Source organism: Pinus tabuliformis, chromosome 2_1, assembly GCF_031772625.1.
Source record: "Pinus tabuliformis cultivar Carrire ecotype Pingquan chromosome 2_1, CPIR1, whole genome shotgun sequence".
NCBI classification, from domain to species: Eukaryota; Viridiplantae; Streptophyta; class Pinopsida; order Pinales; family Pinaceae; genus Pinus; species Pinus tabuliformis.
Genome location: NC_142299.1, coordinates 583,391,305 through 583,409,918, shown reverse-complemented (window position 1 = coordinate 583,409,918; position 18,614 = coordinate 583,391,305). Strand labels below are relative to the sequence as shown.

Sequence of the window (18,614 nt, the reverse complement as noted above, 5' to 3'; positions counted from 1 at the left end):
AGTGCAAAGTAAGGAGGTTGAGTACTTTTTCTATCACTAAGGTTTAGTTTAGTTAATGTTAATTTTCCAAGGTTAAGGTTTATCTGTGTGACTATTTAGTTTTAAGTTATTGTATTTTTTTAATGATTCTTCAAATATTTTGTAAATTTATATTTTTGTTAATGTTATATTTAAAGATTTGATTGAAGGATGTCTTTGTAAAATTTCTTTATTCTATATTTGCAGATTACCACTAGTGGCAGGTTTCATTTAAGAGGTTGTTGGCTTTTTGAGAGGAGAAGCCTACGATCTATGATTTGTGGAGGAAATTTTATGGGAAAAATAATTGGTGAGCAAATTTGTTTAGAGGTTGAAGCTTACAATATAATGGTCATTTCTGTAAAGCCAAGCAATGGGAAGTTGCATATACTTGGTAAACTCATAAAAAAATGGAAGTCATTCCTCACATGGAATTCCCTTTACTTGGTGTACTTTCATTGGGAAGTTTATTGACATTTGGGATAAACTAAAAATTATGGAAACATGGATAGTAGAGCCATTACTTGCATGAGATTCAAGGTATAATATATCAGTTTTCTTCTCGTCGAAGTTTCTTTGTGTTTCCCTTTACAGGTAAGGAGGATTGTGACTTGACCTTCCATTCTAGACCCTATTCCATGGGATCCAAGGGAATGTACTTAACTCTCTGGACTCTTAATTTCAACTTAGAAGAGGAGATTTCCTCAACCTTGGTATGGGTTAAGCTACCTCACTTGCCTCTAATTTTTAGGGATGATATATCTCTAAAATATATTGGAAATTGGCCAGGTACATTTATAAACAAAGCCAAAAGGAAATATGTACTACTATGCATGTATATGTGTGGAGGTTGACCTAAGGAGGTACTCCTAAAGGCTTTGAAAAGCAACTTGGAAGGGTGAAGTCATCAACGAACCCTTGATCATGAGTAGCTTCTTTTTAAGTGCACTTTTGCCCAAAAAACTATAAAAAGGATTTAAAAGATCAACCCACTTTAAAGCTATGGTTGAACATTGATAATTAATTCATATTGACTTCATTTAGGTGTAGAAATCCTCAACTCAAGGGGAATCAACAATAGAAGTCTTCTTAAGAGGGCCCTTCCAAATCAAGTAATGATAGACTTGAAGTCCTTTAAAATTTAGAAGAATCGTAAAGGAAATCCATAAGGGATGAGGAATCATTGAAAGGTCCAAAACCTATGCAAACCAACATAAACTCCAAGAGGATCTAGAGAACATTGCTCAAGTAAAAATATGAGAGGAGAAATTAGAGGATGGAAAGAGGAAAGAGGGGGACATAAATGAAAAAGAATAAGTAAAGGCGGAAGATGAGGCAAGGAAAAAACATAAAGAAAATTGCAAAGGTGCAATCTCTCCATTAGTCATAGTATTGCATATTCATTCATTTGTGGCATTAGATTATCTATCTTTCATTAGAGTCTCGAAGAAATCTCCCCGTGTTCCTCGTCCTCTCATAAGGGGAAGGAAATCAAGCCGAGAATGGTGTGAGAATGAGGCATAGTTGAATATTATGTTGGGTCATTAATTAACCTTAGATTCTCCCCTTTTAAACTGTGCGAGAGGAGGGAGGGGTTTGAGCGGAGTTGGGGTTGTTATCTACTCATAATTGATAATCTAGATGTTTTAATGTATTGTGAATGGATACTACTATTAGGTCAATTCGTTGGAATTTATAGTAGAAGGTTCATAGCTTTTTCATGCACAATGTAAGAGTTATATAGGTTGTACATAAATTCTTCTCAATCTTTGGGAATTTTGATTTCTTAGTGTCAAACTCTCTAAAGAGTTGTATTAGCTCAATGTATGATGCAACCACAAATTTATTTTAATACAATCTCTAATCATTTTAGTTAAAATAAAAATATACATTTATCACCAGTTAATGTAACCATCAAGTAAATGATAGTGCAAAGCTTGCTACAAGAACTTAAGCTTGTAAGTGAAAGTGCGATATTCATCACAACTCACAAAAATAATCAATCAATAATTGGGTCACAAAGAGTAAACATGTCACAAGTAGTATTTAAAATCTGACAAAAGGATTATAATTTCTCCACTCAATAACCCAAACTAAACCTATTGACAAAAGTAAGTTATCTTATATGCTAAGAAAATACCCGAGATTTGATTATTTAATCAATTAGGGTGATAATATTAATAGTTTTCTTAAAGATGATGATATGTTAGTTATGTAAAATAATAGGGATCATCATAACAATTAAATTTAGTTAAATGATTTGTTTATCATTAAAAGATTCATATTTTTATAAGTTATTATCCTATTTTTATTTTGTTTATGTTATACTATTAAAAAGTAAGAACGTATACGTTCTCTAATTCCTTAAAGAATTGATATTTTAAAATCACTATAAAGGTTTATTTATTTATTTAAGTTATAGTTTTTGGAAGAAATAATTCCCCTCGTCTTTTTACACTTAAATGAGGAATGAGGAAACTAGTACCTTGCTAATGCCCTTTTCATAAATTACTCCCCTTTTCTCTAAATTTTTGGATGGAGGGCAGTGTTAACCGCCAACCTTATAGTCATTAATATTTGCTCGGTGTTTAGTGGGTTTTTAAGTTATAATTATAGATACAAAGCAATGGCAATTAATGGAATTTTATCTTCATATTTCATTTTCTTTATTTAAAATTGCTTTTCAAATTATAAAATGGTACATTTTAATCTTCCATCACTCACACTCTCGATGATAAGTGTGCTTTTTGTGTACACAAATATACACTTGCATTCATGTGAAGGTGTGAATTTGGGTACAAAAAATGCACACCTTCATAAAAGGTGGTGTGACCCTATGACGGTGTGCGTTTAGGTATAAAAAAAACCATATTTGCAATCCCCTACCACTCACCCTCTTAGGAGGTGAAGACGACCATTTTGGTGTAATAAATGTGTGAGGGTGTATTTGTGTGGAATAAATGTAGGAAGGTGTGCATTTATATGCACAATCACCCTAGGAAGGTGCGTGGTGTGGGGTTGAAGATATGCATTTTTGCATATGCATAACTAACGAACTTTTCTTCGTATAAGTTATTACAATTGAAGAAGTGCTTATTTGATCAAATTAATTAGGATTCACATTCAGGTCTACCTTTTTCTCCAACAACATAACATACTATTTAAAGTATAATAAAACATAAAAAAAAGGGAACCTTAGAGGAAAACTCACTTTATATATCTTTCCAATGATTAAAAGCTTTGTCAATAACAACATAAATGTATATAATACATTTGAAAGTTAATGATGTCATTTTCCTTCTAATAATAAGTCCTTAACAAAAACACCAAAGGAAAGTATTCAACAAATTATCCATGCTATTATAACTTCGTTCCCTTTTCACGTGGATGGAGATGTTATGGAGATGGAGATTGAACAAATAAATTTCATTGATGGATATGGATATGCCACCAAACACTAACTAAGATATTTAATAAATAACCCCTGCCAATGAAACCTCATTCCTTTTTCCTATAAACTAATATGTTACAATGCATGAAACATTATTCCTTTCCATATAAAATAATATGCTATAATGCATGAATAACTATTAGTAAAGTGAAATGTAAAAAACCACATATAGATTCTTAACTAAAACACCATTTCAAAGTATGAAATGTAGTTCCCATATTATTGGAACCTTATTCTTTTCAATAAAAACAACAAAATACCAGCCAAATTTACACAAATTTATATAGGATAAATCCCACGATAGTAGTGATACACCTACTTAAGGGTGTAACAAACCATGGTCTCAACACCCCATAGAAGTAGGAGTAGACACTAGAAAACATACAATTTTGGAGGATCTACATTTTCGACACCTACTTATGGGTGTAACAAATCATGGTCTCAACACCCCATAGAAGTATGAGTAGACACTAGAAAACATACAATTTTGGAGGATCTACATTTTCGAAAAATCTGCCGATTCAAAGCCTAGACTTACTTTTACCGTTTTCTCCTTTTATTTGTTTGCCTAAAACAACATGAAAAAAATCCAAATTCTTTTACTTATAAATTTTAATCATTCATTAAAACATCAAACTTAAATATTCACAAAATAGTTATATCATAAATGTTTATAAATATTAAAAATCTTAATTTTCCTTTTTAAAGATAAATGGTTTAAAAAATAAATGTTAAAACCATATTATTAACCATTTTTTTAAAATTTAATTTATAAATATATACATAAACATACCCATAATCAATATAAATATAACCAAATACACACATAAGGTTACTTTTGATGAAGCATATTTAACCAAAATACAAACCATTTTTATTTTTTTTAGAAATATACATTTTATTTTAATTTAATTTAATGTGTGGTTCACATATACGAGAGATGGGTGGCCACTACATTCATCGAAATTATTCGGTAAATCCATTCGAAGGGATCACTTTTTGCTGACTCATTAGCAGAGCCTAATCTCGAGATACTTAACCAAAATACAAACCATTCCTTTTTTTATCCTATACATATATAAAAATATACATTTTACTTTAATTTAATTTTATGTGTGATTCACAGACATCGGAGATCACTGGCCACTACATTTATGAACTTTATCCATTAGAAGAGATCACTTTTTGTTGGCTCATTCAGAAGGCCACTATATTTATGAAATTTATCCATTAGAAAAGATCACTTTTTGCTGACTCATTAGGAAAGCCTAACCTCGAGAACTTCCATAAAAATTGATCCTATAACCTCTCATTAACAAAATACTTTTATCCTTAGAAACCCAACCAATTAAACTAACCTAAAACTATATAGAAATATACATTTATAAAATTAACATATATAAATGTAAGGTTTCCAGTGTTGAAATTAAAAAAAATATATATATGGATAAACATGTGAACAATCAGCATAGAGATGACCAAGTGCATACATAAGCATGTCCACATCAAAGAAACTCCATCCCTTCATTTATGTGGAGGTAAACGCCAAATAAAAAATAATTGTAATTGGTCCAAATCTATACACTTCAATCAATAATATTGGTGCAGGTGTCATAACAAACATCCGCACATTGGGGCAGTGAATGACCTCCTCATAAGAGTGGGAGAACATTAGGTTCGTGAGTGACTGATTACCAGACAACCCATTGATATCATCCCTGCGCCTTGAAAAGGACATCAAAAGTTTTTATTGGTATCTGTGTTCCAAGAACTGCCCCTATAAACAATCATCAGATTCTCAAGGTCGGTGTGTGGGGCCTACAACAGAACCGAAAGTTGATTGTGTTGGATTCCAGAACTAAATACCTTGGGCACCCTTGGGCCTCAACGATGCGACTCTATCAAATCCATTACTCAACCATAAAGGTGGGTCATTCCTCTTACACTTGTGTCCACCATAGCACAAACATGCCCATAAAGCATGACATTGATCTTCTCATAAATTCAGGTTCTATATTTTAATATTTTTATTCAGCTAATACCATCATTAATTTAGGTTTGATTTTTACTCATTTTTACTTTTTTTATTTAAATAAAAAATTAAATAAATGTTCTTTTATAGGACAATTAATTATTAGCTATTTTTAAAAATAATTAAAATTAATCTAAATAAATATTAAATAAAATATTTTTCATCATATAGATTTAGAATAATTTGATATATGATAATTAATTATGGTGTAGTTTAATTTATATATGAGGGAATTTATTAAAATCTAGCAATATAATTTCAAGATTTTTTGTTGTTTAAAATATATTTTTGAATGCATAAATAGATTTAGCACCCTTGAAAATTTATTGAACACTCAAATTATACAGATTAAACAACTTAAACTCAAGTTTTTAAAAATCTTTAACAAATTTTGATTAAAATTAAAACTATTTTATCTATAAATTAGACTATAACAATAGTTATTAATAATTTATTTAAAAAATAAAAATTAATTATAAATACATATTAGTATTAAATAAAATATTTCTGATCATGTCTAGATTTGAAATAATTTGATATAATTAATATCTTTATTTACCATTGTAAATTAAAAACCACTACTATAATGCTTTTTCTTAATATTAAATTTGAATATCTTAAACTTACCTTAGTAAAAAAGAAAGCTACTTGAAAAATGATCACAATGACTACCTATTCACTCTATTAAATACTTCTAACGGTCAATATTGATTTCTTATTTATGTTTTTTATCCACATTTAGCTGGGAATAACAAAGTGACAAGTTGACAATTATGTTTTACCCTTTTTTTCCCGACTCAACGTATTTCGGTATTAAAGATCCCAGGAAATTAAAGATCCATTCCTTGGAGTTTTAAAGATCCCAGGAAATTAAATAAAGAAAAAATACTGATAATAGTATATAAATCAATTATGAATAATTAACGAGAAAGTGAAAAATGAATGTGTGAAAATAATGAAGAGAAATATTTTACTATTTTTTATGTTAAATTTTTCAATAAGATTTTTATTTTAATAAATCACATTTGTTGGTTTGAAACGTCTCACTATATTTTTTATGTGATTTCTTTTAGAATTTTTTTTGCTTAATTCATTATAGTTCACATTATAGAAAATACTTTTATTATTAACTCTATTTTGATTTGAATTTTATAATTCTTCCAAATTTTAAGAATTCACAAGAAAAATAATTAATAATACTATATAATTTGAAAATGAATAATTAACAAATGAAAAGTGAATATTTTATAAATGATAATTAAATTTAAATAAAAAATGAACATTGGTTTTCTTTACTATTTAAATTTACAAAATTTAATAAATGTATATGTATTATTTTTTCATTAAATAAAATAATAATAAATATTTAAATTTTATTATTATTATTTTGAATTTTTAAATATCTATTTTAGAAAAGTTTTAAAATTTTAATTTAATTATCAATACTTATTATTAAGTGGTGGATAGTAGTGATTTAATCTCCATAAAATATTCTAAAATATTATTAATAATATTCACAAATCAAAGGTTGAAATTTATTTCAAAAGCCATTATATCTTTTGTGCTCATTTAATTAAATTAATTAATTAAAAGAAAGACACACAAACAAATGACATATGAAATGAATAACACTTTTAGGGCACATGGTATTGATAAATTCATGGCATTGTAACAACCTATTTACAAGCTAAAAATCTTTATGGTAAATTAGGGGTGACGCTACGGTGCAGTGCTTCTTAGTCGTGGGGGAAAATCAAATTTGTAGGCTAGTGGGTGGCAAGAGGGAATTGGCGCGAAGGCCCTCCAGTTTTGCCTCTTGGTCAGCTTCCTCCTATTCCTTTTAGATAATGCTTGGAAAGTGGGTGGCGCAGTTGGGGCAGAGCTTGTTTGGAGCCGTGAAGTGGCAATCAGGTGACGGGGTGGCCCACGAAGTGTGTCGCGGAAGGGAGGAAGGTCTTGTCTCTTGGGGAAAGATGTGCACAACTCAGTTCAATTGGAGGGAGGTGCCTAGTCAGATGCTTCACCCTTCTGGGTGGCATCTCTTCGTCACAAGTATTGTTAGTTGTTTTTATAAGGAATTCTGCTTCAGGGGAACATCACCCCTATTTTTGGTTAATTGTTATTTCCTCTCAATGCCTCGGCAAAGAGGGTGGGCTAGACGGGGGGGGAACAACAGTAGGTGCGACGTCATGAGGCTAGCCACAATGCCTCGTCGTCCAACTCAGAAAGCCGGGGGACCGAGGAAACTGAGACGATCTCCCCATTCCAGTCTCAGGTCAAGTTGAAGCTCCAGTTTCCCTTGACTCCATTGCTAGTCAATTACGTCAACTACAACTCAACATGGACATCCCTCGCGACCACAAGCATGAAGACAAAAATGAGACCATGGCACACTTCCAGGACATCCAGTTCAGTCAGAGTGAGATTTTAGAGCAGCTAGAGAGGGTGAGGCGCCAGCATCGTCGTATGATTGACCAATTTCGCAGTTTGGAAGCGAGGGTGGAACACATTTATTTTCATCTTCATGGTCGCGGTGGCCTCTTTGATGCTCCTCCTATGCTGCTTCCTCACCAACCCCCTTGATATGCAGTTAATAGTTTTGGTTTCTTTTTTGTTTATGCCAAATATGCTTATGTATGTATGTACTTAAGAAATAATAGTTGTTACAAGCTCATTTTGGCTAGTTCTAGTCTTTACTCTAAAAAAATCTAGTTGGAATGAGAGAGGGAGACTGGTAAGATGAATGATGTAAAATATATTGTCATGAAAATATAATGCAAGTTATTTTTGATCAACAAAAAAATTAAATAATAATAATAATTTAAAATGAAGCTATATATATATATTTTAACCATGTAAAATATAAATATTTTAATACTTATAATAATATAACCATTTTAAATTAATATTTATCAACATTTATTAATCATTTAATTTATATAACTATATTAATATATCTATTGAAAATTTTAATAATACATTAAAATATTATATTTATTTTAAATTCTCTTTACAAATAGATATAATAAATTACATTATTACATAGAAACGATAATTAATATTAATAAGTGGAAGTTGTCCTAAGTAAACAATAATCCTAGAAACTTAAATGTCAAGAGTATGAGTCGATATTTTGCAAAAACATACACATGCTCATCATTCCTTTTATATATATATATATATATATATATATATATATAGATTTCAAATATTTTGTATTAGTTGCAAATATAAAAATCAAGATATAATCGCAAAATGTTTATGATTTAATTAAGCACATTTTAGGTGGCCCTAATTTGTCACGAGGGAAACTAGATATATTGACCACCCATGGATGAGAAAGTTCGAGTAAGATAAAAACAACTGTTGGAAATAAACAAGAGTATCAACTCTTGAACTGTAAACATAAACACTACTATAATACATGACAAAAAATCAAGAATCCGAGGAAGTCACTAAAGCAAGATCCTTAGCACTAGAACCGGGAGGCATTGGGGGCTTTACATCGCATTGGAGATGGCTCTTTAAGTGGGTTATCCGAGCATCCAAACTCTCCAAGCATGAACGTTGGTGTTGCTGGGCATCCTTGATGTCATTTAGGGCAGAGAAAAGGTCATATTGCTTCGCTTGTTTCTCTTTCATAACTTTGACCATGAGGGTTTTCAACTGCCAATGAAGGGTAATGGAGTTAAGGTATTGTTTTCATCTTCCGCTAGTGTGACCAGGGCCAAGAATCTAGCAGGCTACCTCTTTAAGGATATCAGAGCTTGAGATATCTTGATGGTCATCATTGTGAGAGTCTCAAGATGGCAAATCTCATCTTAAATAGCAATCTCGGGGGCGACTAAATAAATGATGAATCTCACCTCGAATAAATGGCTACAACCTCCTAAGCTTGAGTCTGAGCTTGAGTTAAGCCTTGAGGTCCATGACCTACTCCCCCTCGAGGACTGCGCATGTGTTGCCAAGGCATGATGCAGAGGGGGAGGCAACACCAATTACATAGCGCAAGAGTCAATATATTAGAGCTAGAGAAGGGATGACAACAATAGGGGAAATTAGGAAGAGAACTGAAGCAAGAGTTGAGGAGGTGTTCTGTCAGAATGAACCAGCATTGAATGTCAGAATGGGAAGGTAGGGTGGTAGATGAAATTTATCGTATAGAGAAGAGTTGCCAACGGTTGTCGCTGTACTTCAGAATCAAATGCCAATTACTAGAAACCACAATATAACAGGCTAAACTAAGACTATAAGATGCAGACTCGAAAGAAATGCAACACAAATAGAGAAGAAGAAGAAGCACCCCATAGGAAGTTGCCCCTGCTACCATAATCTACAAGTGCCGATGAGCTGTAGAAGGGGTTGTGTCCGCTACAACTACAAGCTACAGCTCTAGAAAGAACCCGTGTAACTAGTGAGCAACCTTGTTGGCACGACCAACATTGATGGTAACAATGTCACCCCTCTCTCTTTGCGCATCCTAATTCATCTCGTCTCCATTTAATTTTCCAGAGCCCAAATAGAACTCAATCACAATAACTCCATTGTCTGTAGTAGACAAACATATTTTAGGAAAAAACAGGTAGCAATTCCTTATTTTACAACAAATTCCCCATATACTTGCCCCTCCCCATCAGAAGACCTCAGAAGAAATCCCACTTGCAAAGAAAGAAGAACCTATAGATAGCATAAAAATCACAGAGAGAATATAATGCAAATGAAAGTGAAACATAGTTAACAACTTACCATATCCATACATTCTAATAACAACGCTCACATACTTAACGCACCACACCACACCACACCTCTTAAGTATTTTGTAAAACAATGAAATGACAAACTCTTTGTAAAACAATGAAATGACAAACTCACTCCAACCACCTAACAACATATGCTAATCACCCTAATCAAATATTTAAAAAAATAAATTTAAAGAAATATATCATATGTACGAAGGTTTTATCTTTGCTAATCACCCTAATCAAATATTTAAAAACATAAATTTAAAGAAATATATCATATGTACGAAGATTTTAAAAAGATAAATTTCAAGGAATGTATCATGCTTATATATTTTATTTCTCTTAATATTTATACATATAAATTTTTAAAAAACATACAAAATTTCATTCAAATTTACTCAAATATTAAAATACTAGAACAAAATTATTCCATTTATTAAAATTCCAAAACTAAATATTTTATTTTAATAATAAAAAATAATAAGTAACTCACAATAATTTTTTAAAAATAAATAAAACCAAAATTTTCGCTCATGACATAAAAAAGAACTATTTACTTTTTAAAGCAAGATTCCCTTTCCTTTTTCTGCCTCTCTCAACCCTTTACTATTATTATTTTAATTTATTATTTTTTGGGCATGCTCACGTAAATATTTAAACCCTTGCCATTTGGTTTGCTCTCAGAAACACGTTTTTGGGAGAAGTGAGTAGGCGTTTAGGTTTATTTGAGAGTCCGAACTTGTTCGTCGTCAAGGAGTATTGAACACGGGACCTCCATAATCGACCCTGGCGGACTATCGCGGCACAGTTTTTTTATTCATGCCCGTGTTCGCTGCGTCGAATTGGTAGCGGAAACAGCGTTTTTTAGCACAAGAATTCCGCTAAAACAGCCGGCGTGGCGTTGGTTTTCTGCTTAATCATTCTGTCTGAGCGGTTTCAGCGTGGAACTTTAGTCGAAACGCTTGGTGAGTGTCTTTTTAAAATTTTTTATTTGGCTTACGCATTTTGTCGAACACTTGGCGAGTCTCCATGCTTGTAGGCATTTTGTCGAACAGTTAGGCTGCAGTTTTGATGGGTTCTGCGGGAAATCCAGGGTTTGATATACAGAATTATTTCAAGACAGGAAGCCCCGCCAATTTAGTCCCCCCGGCTCCAAATCAACCACCCTTTCACCCATTTAATCCTGGTAATTTCCCACCTGCCACTTCTTACCAAACCCCAACTTCTGGTTCCTTCGCCTTCCCTATGTATCAGAATAATCCTTATATGAATATGAATTATTCTCAAGAGCAAGCCTCTCGTCCTCACACTTCACCTTCCCCTTATTCTCAACAAGGCCCTTCTGCACAATTGCGGTTGTCGAGCCCAATTCCCAGCCCTCCTTCTGATGGTGCCAGACTGATGGCTTTGCTGAATACCCATTCTACACCGAGTTCCCTCGAACTTCCTCCTACTATAAGTTCAGTGGAACCGTTTCAAGCTTCCCTGCAACCCATGGCTTTGACACCACCTGCAATACCGACGGCTCCTCCTGTGAATTTGGCTCCCCAGCGTACACCCAGTAGGTTATTGAGTTCTAAGCTCCCAAGAGGAAGGCCTCTCCATGGAGATCATGCTATCTATGATATTGATCTTCGGTTAGCAGGAGAAGCTCAGCCTCAACTTGAAGTTTCACCGATTACAGTTTACACGTCGGATCCCCTTCTGGTTGGCGGTCAGCAAATTGCTGTCAACAGGAATTATATTTGCTATGGCCTGCGTGCGGGCAATATTCGTATTCTTAATATAAATACTGCACTCAGAGCGCTGCTTCGAGGGCACTTGCAGGTATGCTTCTAAATTCTTACTGCAACTTAATTGTCGACTTCAAAATTTATTGAAATTAGTCCAGAATTCAGTATCTTCATAGATAATGGTTGTTACTTTTCTGTTTTGAACTTTCTACTTTTTGTATACCAAATAAATGAGAAAAACTGCTTTATTATATTACAAGAATGAACAGTAACAAATATGCCAAGTAAAAGGAATGAAAAAAAAACTTCTGTAAATTTTCATAAAGAGAAGAATATGAAACTGCAGCAGTTCATGTCTGTAAGTTACTCTGCAGCAGTTTGTGTCTGCAAGTTACTCTTTCCCATTTATCAGAATTTGAAGCTTCACTAGGTAATAGATGCTTGGCTTTCGATTTGGAATACTCTTATTTGGTGCTGAGAAGTATTTTCTATTTACAAGCGAGGTGACTTCATGGGTTTTTGGATCACAACAAATGGTTTGCAATTAGCATTTGATATCCATTTTTAACAATCCATCTCTATACATGTAACTTGATTGTCAAAGAATGCGAGCATATTTTAGACATTTTTCGTGTGACCACATGTAGTATGTTTACTGAATCTCATAAAACGTTTAGGAACATAAATAAAACTTTTTGGGAGGGATGAAATGTTGCAGGAATGCATGAGGAACCATGGGACAGACCAGTCACTATAATTTATAATAGATTGAATTTCAACCCACTGTTGGAGTTCAGCGGGAAATGATTTTGAGCCAGAATTTGTGACCTGCATGACGACCTAGACTTTGTAACCAATATGTTTTTTTCTTTTCTTTCTCTTTTACTCCCTGCAAGTTATGCTGATAACTGTTCAGACTACAACCACTGAAGATGTTCCTTTTGGATATCTGCTTAGATCACTTTAAATCATACTTATTTCTAGTTATTTTCCCTATAATATGGTATCCTTTGCATTGTCCATTTGACATTGAACCTATGATGCATCCATTGACCCATTTGTCTGCTTTTTATCATCTATCGGTAATTCATATTACATATTTAAGGCAATGCTTATCTTTTAGCATCTGTCTAATTTTCACTATATTTAAATGTGAATATCTCCTAGACTTTACCTATCACTGTTTTTAAATGTGGACATCAAAGAGCATATTAATCTGAACGAGGTCTTTTTATATAAGTTTAATCTTCTTGATATTATTATAGACAATTGTATCTATCTCTCTTTTCAATTCTCCTTGTTCAGATTTTCTTCTTTTCACATGGTATATGTTCTTATTAAGTTTGAATGAAAGTCTTCACGTAAAGGAGCCTGCACGCCCCTTGAAAATATGCTAAACTGTATTTGTTTTGGAATTCTGTTGTGGCAGAGGGTAACTGATATGGCCTTTTTTTCCAATGATGTGCATCTCCTGGCAAGGTATTAGCTCTAGCAATTTTATTACTTGCCAGTTGAATTTTGGATTAGTGTGAGTTCTTTGATTCCTTTGTCATTGTCTTGCAGTGCAAGTTCTGATGGAAGGGTTTTCATATGGAAAATTGAGGAAGGCCTAGGAGATGATGGTAAAACACAGATAACAGAGCAAATTGTTTTTGCCATTCAGATCTTGGGGGATTGGGAGTCTGTTCATCCTCATGTCTGCTGGCATTCTCAGCAGAGGGTAATTCCCTGACAATGACTGAATGTAGTATTTCAGAATTATCTTTTGATGCTTAATATTTCTTTAGTAGTGACATATTTGTATTAAAATTTAGCTAATTATCTATTCATATACACATCAAAAGTACAAACTAATTGGATGTCAGGTTGTTAGGAAGAGAGCCTGCCACCTGATTCTCAAAAATTATGAACATGTCTTTTGTTTACCAGTCTGTCAGCAGACCTACTGCTCTATTTAAAAGTCTTGGGATATTCTTTAACCAAAGTCTGATCTTGGAATCTTAATTTAATCTAATGGCTGTAGGGCCCATGATTAAAGTATTTATAAAAACAAAAGAAAACATGTGCACCAGAGCACAATGGATCTGGGATTCAGTTCTTGGGGTCTGAATCCACATTCAGGCCCCTTGCCTCGCCAGCCTGGCCTTCTTCCACTGCCTTTGCAGCATCTTTTGCTGCTTGCCCCATTATTTCATCGTTTCCCAGTCCAAAGCCTCAGATAGTATTAATTGGGACATCATACTTGGAATCCAATTGGTCCAGCCTTTGAAGAATAACATCCTCGTGAAGCTCTCTGCTCTCAATTTCACATGCAATTAGTTCCTTGATATGCAATTAAAGATATGCAGTTTTGATATATGTAGATTCCTGACTTCTGGAGAAGCCATTGTCTGTAATAAGTTTTCCAATATCCGCATCTGCCTCTGCATTTGCAGTTCTGCCTCTTTTCATTTCTGTCCTATCCTTCATGTCTTTGACTTTTCTTCCCACTACATGTGAATGTTGGGTCTGTTAGGAGGAGGTAATGGCTGTTGCCTCCTTTGTCTTATTCCTGTGAGAGGCTCCTTCTCCTTTTATGCTTTCGTGACTCGTCCCCTACCTTTCCGTGCGCTGCTGCTTTGTTTTTCCTCGTGTCTGGGACCTGTTGAACCAGCACTGATTTGCTGTAATCCATGGTGTTGCAGACAACACTAGCCACCGGATTGGTGATTGCCCTGCACCACCAACTCTCTAGGTGGATGCTAACCACTGACCCTTCGAAATGCACATATTCTGCTCAGCCTCTCCCTTCCAAATGCGTTTATTCTGCACAGCCCCTCTTCATTGAACTTGTTTTCACACACTTCCCAGCTCATCATCATGGTAAGCAATAGCATTTGTGGCAGAGTTCTCTCGATTATTTTTTGCGATAATCAGAGTACCATCCAGTGGAGCATTCCGCTGGGATGGAGGACATTCATGAATGCCAATGCATCTTGAACTTTCTCACCTCTCCTCTGCTTGATGGCTTTCAGTCTCATCACCACTTGGTCTCACAGCCTCTGGCCAGGTGGCAGCCCACACAGCTCTCTCTGGATACCCCATTAACATGTATGAATGCCAGTGCCTAATGAACCATCACACCTCTCTTTTGCTTGATGGCTTCCAGTTCCATCCCACTTGCTCTCATGTCCTCTGTCCAGGTAGCATCCTCTACTACTCCCTCCCCTAATACCCCATCTAGGGATTTTGTAGTGACATGTGAGGTTGAATATAAATTCTGTTTATGTAGCCCAAGGAACATTTTCTAAAAAGGAGGCACATTTTCGAAAAAGGATTCTATCAAACAGATTTTGGTTAATTTTTTCTGTTTTATGGGATATTCTTCACTTATTAATATTGGATTCCTGCTCACCCATTTTATTCAACAGGATGTCTTATTTGTGGGTATCAACAATTATTTGCTGAAAATAGACGTTGCAAAATTGAGGTCAGCTGCACCTGGTGGTGTCTTTTCAGCAGATGATCCTGTTAAATGCCACATTGATAGTTTAGCAGAAGGCGTATATTGCATTGGCAAACATGACGGAGAAGTCACGGATCTGTCAATATATCACTGGGGCATGACTTATTTGGCTTCAGTGTCTAAGGATGGCATGGTATGCAAATTTGTATTTATATTCATTAAAAGCTGTTTATTTTTATGGATTCAAGGTTCATTCATGGTTTCAGTCTTGTCTTCGTTACGGAGCTAGTAGTGCAATATGTGTTCCACAACATAAGGGCTTGATCCATTAAAACTATCCTTGTCCGTACTTTTGAGCTTTTCTGTTAACCTGGTATTTGAGTATAGCTATAAACTAGTGAGATTTACTGTGGGTCGTGATATGATATCCTCATGCCTCAACTGATATCTCTTTAATAACTTAGCACTTGTCCATGTAATGGTTTAATATATTTTAGGAAACTTATGACGGTGGCGCTGCCGTTTCAGCATTTAGCATAGTGACGGTGGGGCTGCCGTTTAGCATAGTGAGCTGTTCTCTATGCTCCACCAAAGACTCCGGGACACGGGTGTGGGGAGACACATAGGGGGGATGTGTGGGAGTACCCTCGAATTTTAGGGAAATTTAAGGGAATGGGGGTATGCTTTCATTATTGAATATGAATTTGAATTATGCGTGCACACACACACACACACATTTATATGACACAAAATTCAAATTCATATTCAATAATGAAAGCATAAATACATTGATCCATACATAATTGAATCAAATAACGAAATACACTAATCCATACTCATCATTCATATTGATACATAGATCATTCATACTCATCATTCATCCATACACCACGAGATTCAGTGATTAAATTCATTGATCCATATTCATTATTCATCATTTTAGATTCTAAATTGATTTAAAATTTAAATTCATCATTCATCATTCTAGAATCTAACTAGTACTAAGCAAAATAGACTATAGTAGATACTGAAGTTTGAAGACTGGAATAGCAAAATGATATAACTCAAACGCAAAAATATTAAAGAGTGACAAGTCAAAGAATGAGTCTGAGGTCATTGATATCTAGAGCCAAGACTCAAAAGTCGAAACTTAAAATTAAAAATGGACAATGAGCATTTAAGGAGCACCACGAGGAAGGAGAGCAACAACTAACTAGTAAGTCAAATAGTGAGTGCGATAAGCTGAGCAGGAGTAAGGTTGGCAAGTCAAATTAGTGAGTTGGGGATTGCAAAGTAGTTTTGGTTATGATATTTGTTATGTATTTTATTTTATTTTATTTTTTTAAATTTTTGTTGTAATTTTTAATTTTTTTAAAGATTTTTAAATTTGAAGGGTTATTTGACAAAATTGAGGAGGGGTGCTTCTGGTCACCCCTTGTCAAAAGGAGTTCTTTTGGGTGTCCCCTTTTTGAAGGGGTGGGGGCACTCAGAAGCACCACCTTCGGGGAAATGTGTCACCCACACTAGGGAAATGTTTTCTCCTCCATCTCGTTTTGTCTCACCAAAAGGGGGATGTGGAAAAATGTTTCCCTTGGCATTCCTCGGTCCCAGGTGTGTGCACCCCACGTTGGGTGATGCGTCCCTGTGGAACACTTGTTGTCCTCTCTAATGCCCTTAAGTAGTAAAGCGAGAAAAAACATTTAGTAAGCTCCACTTTGAGGTCAGGCTCCTCTTGTGTCTCATCTCAAGGAGGTCCTTCCTTGAGATGCAAGCTTGCATAATTGAATTTGTTTTTTGATGGGTGAGTTCAGAAGTTCCAAGACACATTGAGTAACATATAAAATTATTTCCATTTAATGAACACAAGTTTAATACATAGGCTAGGATCTAAATCGTGTAGGTTGGAATAGGGTAGTAGAGGCTTATTTGTCACAAATTTGCATTGGTTGGTTATATGTAGGCTTCATGGTATGTGCCGCATGACATGTAGTTATAAACACAAAGATTGTACTTTTCATTCATATTCTCCATCTCTTATATTTATGGAATAATATTAAAAGAAATATTAATGCCTTGCATCATTCAAATTTTTCTACTACTTTCTTTCACTGAAGTTTTGCTTCATGACAAGACAATCCTTTTATTGTATGTTTCAATTTTCAATCTTTGTAAAACATATTTCTTCATGTCCTCTCATATGCATTGTAGATATTATTGTGATAGTCTGTTTAAACTTGTCTGAAAGAGTTAGATCAATAAGATATTGATAATGTTGAGCATGATTGGAACATTGATGAAAACTTTCAAAAAGGTCAAGACAACTATACAATCCCTATTTAGTTTTGAGTGTTTTATTCTAGAAGTTTCTATCCCATGTTTGTAAGTGAGGTCTTTATAAGGCCCCATTGATCAAATGTTCTTGATTACAAAAGAATAAATTACAGGTACTACTTGGACTAACACACAACCATTTAAGCAACAACCCATAAATGTTAGTAGCATTTGATCCATTTGTACTGGCAACATCTTATGGATAGAGAGGATATTTCAATTGTGCCATTTTTAGAGGGTTGAGATAGAAAATTGCCTAATCTTTAGTTGTCCCATATATTGAGATAGGGGGGATATATTACTGTTGCTTTTGTTATCTTGGAAGGTCTCTTAGGTTGAGGTGATCACTCACAATGGGGAAATCTTGTTGCAACCTCTAGAACTTGCACCACTAGGTTTTATTCCCTTCTTTTTTGGCATGCCTTAGTGATTGGAGGTGCTAACACCATGCATATTTTCTAACCATGGACATGGATGATGTTAGATATTTAAGACAAAACACATTTTGTTGCATGGTTTATAAATATCTCACCTCCACAAGGTTGCAACGCTATATCCACTCTTTCTGTGAGGTTGCCACCCAAGCTAGATTGAATAGAAAGATCCATCACTACTCACTTTCAACTTACATGTTAGGAGAGTTTTAAACATTGTTTACTAAGCTAGGCCCTTGCAACCTTGGGCACTCCCAAGAGGACATTATTAGGCTTTACATTGGCTCCTTCACAGTAACAAATGACATTTGGCATGTCCATACTCCTTTCTATACTGCATTTCTACCTCTAACTCTTTTCTTGATGATTAGTGTTTCCTCTCTTTCTAGAGTTAAATCTTTTTGGATTACCCCTTGTCTTGTAGTTCT

At 34.3% G+C, this 18,614-nt stretch overlaps 1 pseudogene across 1 annotated transcript in view; it reads left to right on the top strand.

Annotated features, from left to right (window-relative positions):
* Positions 1–10,907: 10,907 nt before the first annotated feature.
* Positions 10,908–18,614, top strand: part of LOC149201812 (enhancer of mRNA-decapping protein 4-like) — a 103,841-nt pseudogene continuing 96,134 nt past the window's right edge. Inside the window, exons 1-4 of the transcript XR_016253878.1 lie at positions 10,908–12,070; positions 13,406–13,455; positions 13,540–13,696; positions 15,387–15,614. The product of XR_016253878.1 is annotated as an enhancer of mRNA-decapping protein 4-like (transcript). The remainder of the gene's footprint in view (positions 12,071–13,405; positions 13,456–13,539; positions 13,697–15,386; positions 15,615–18,614) is intronic.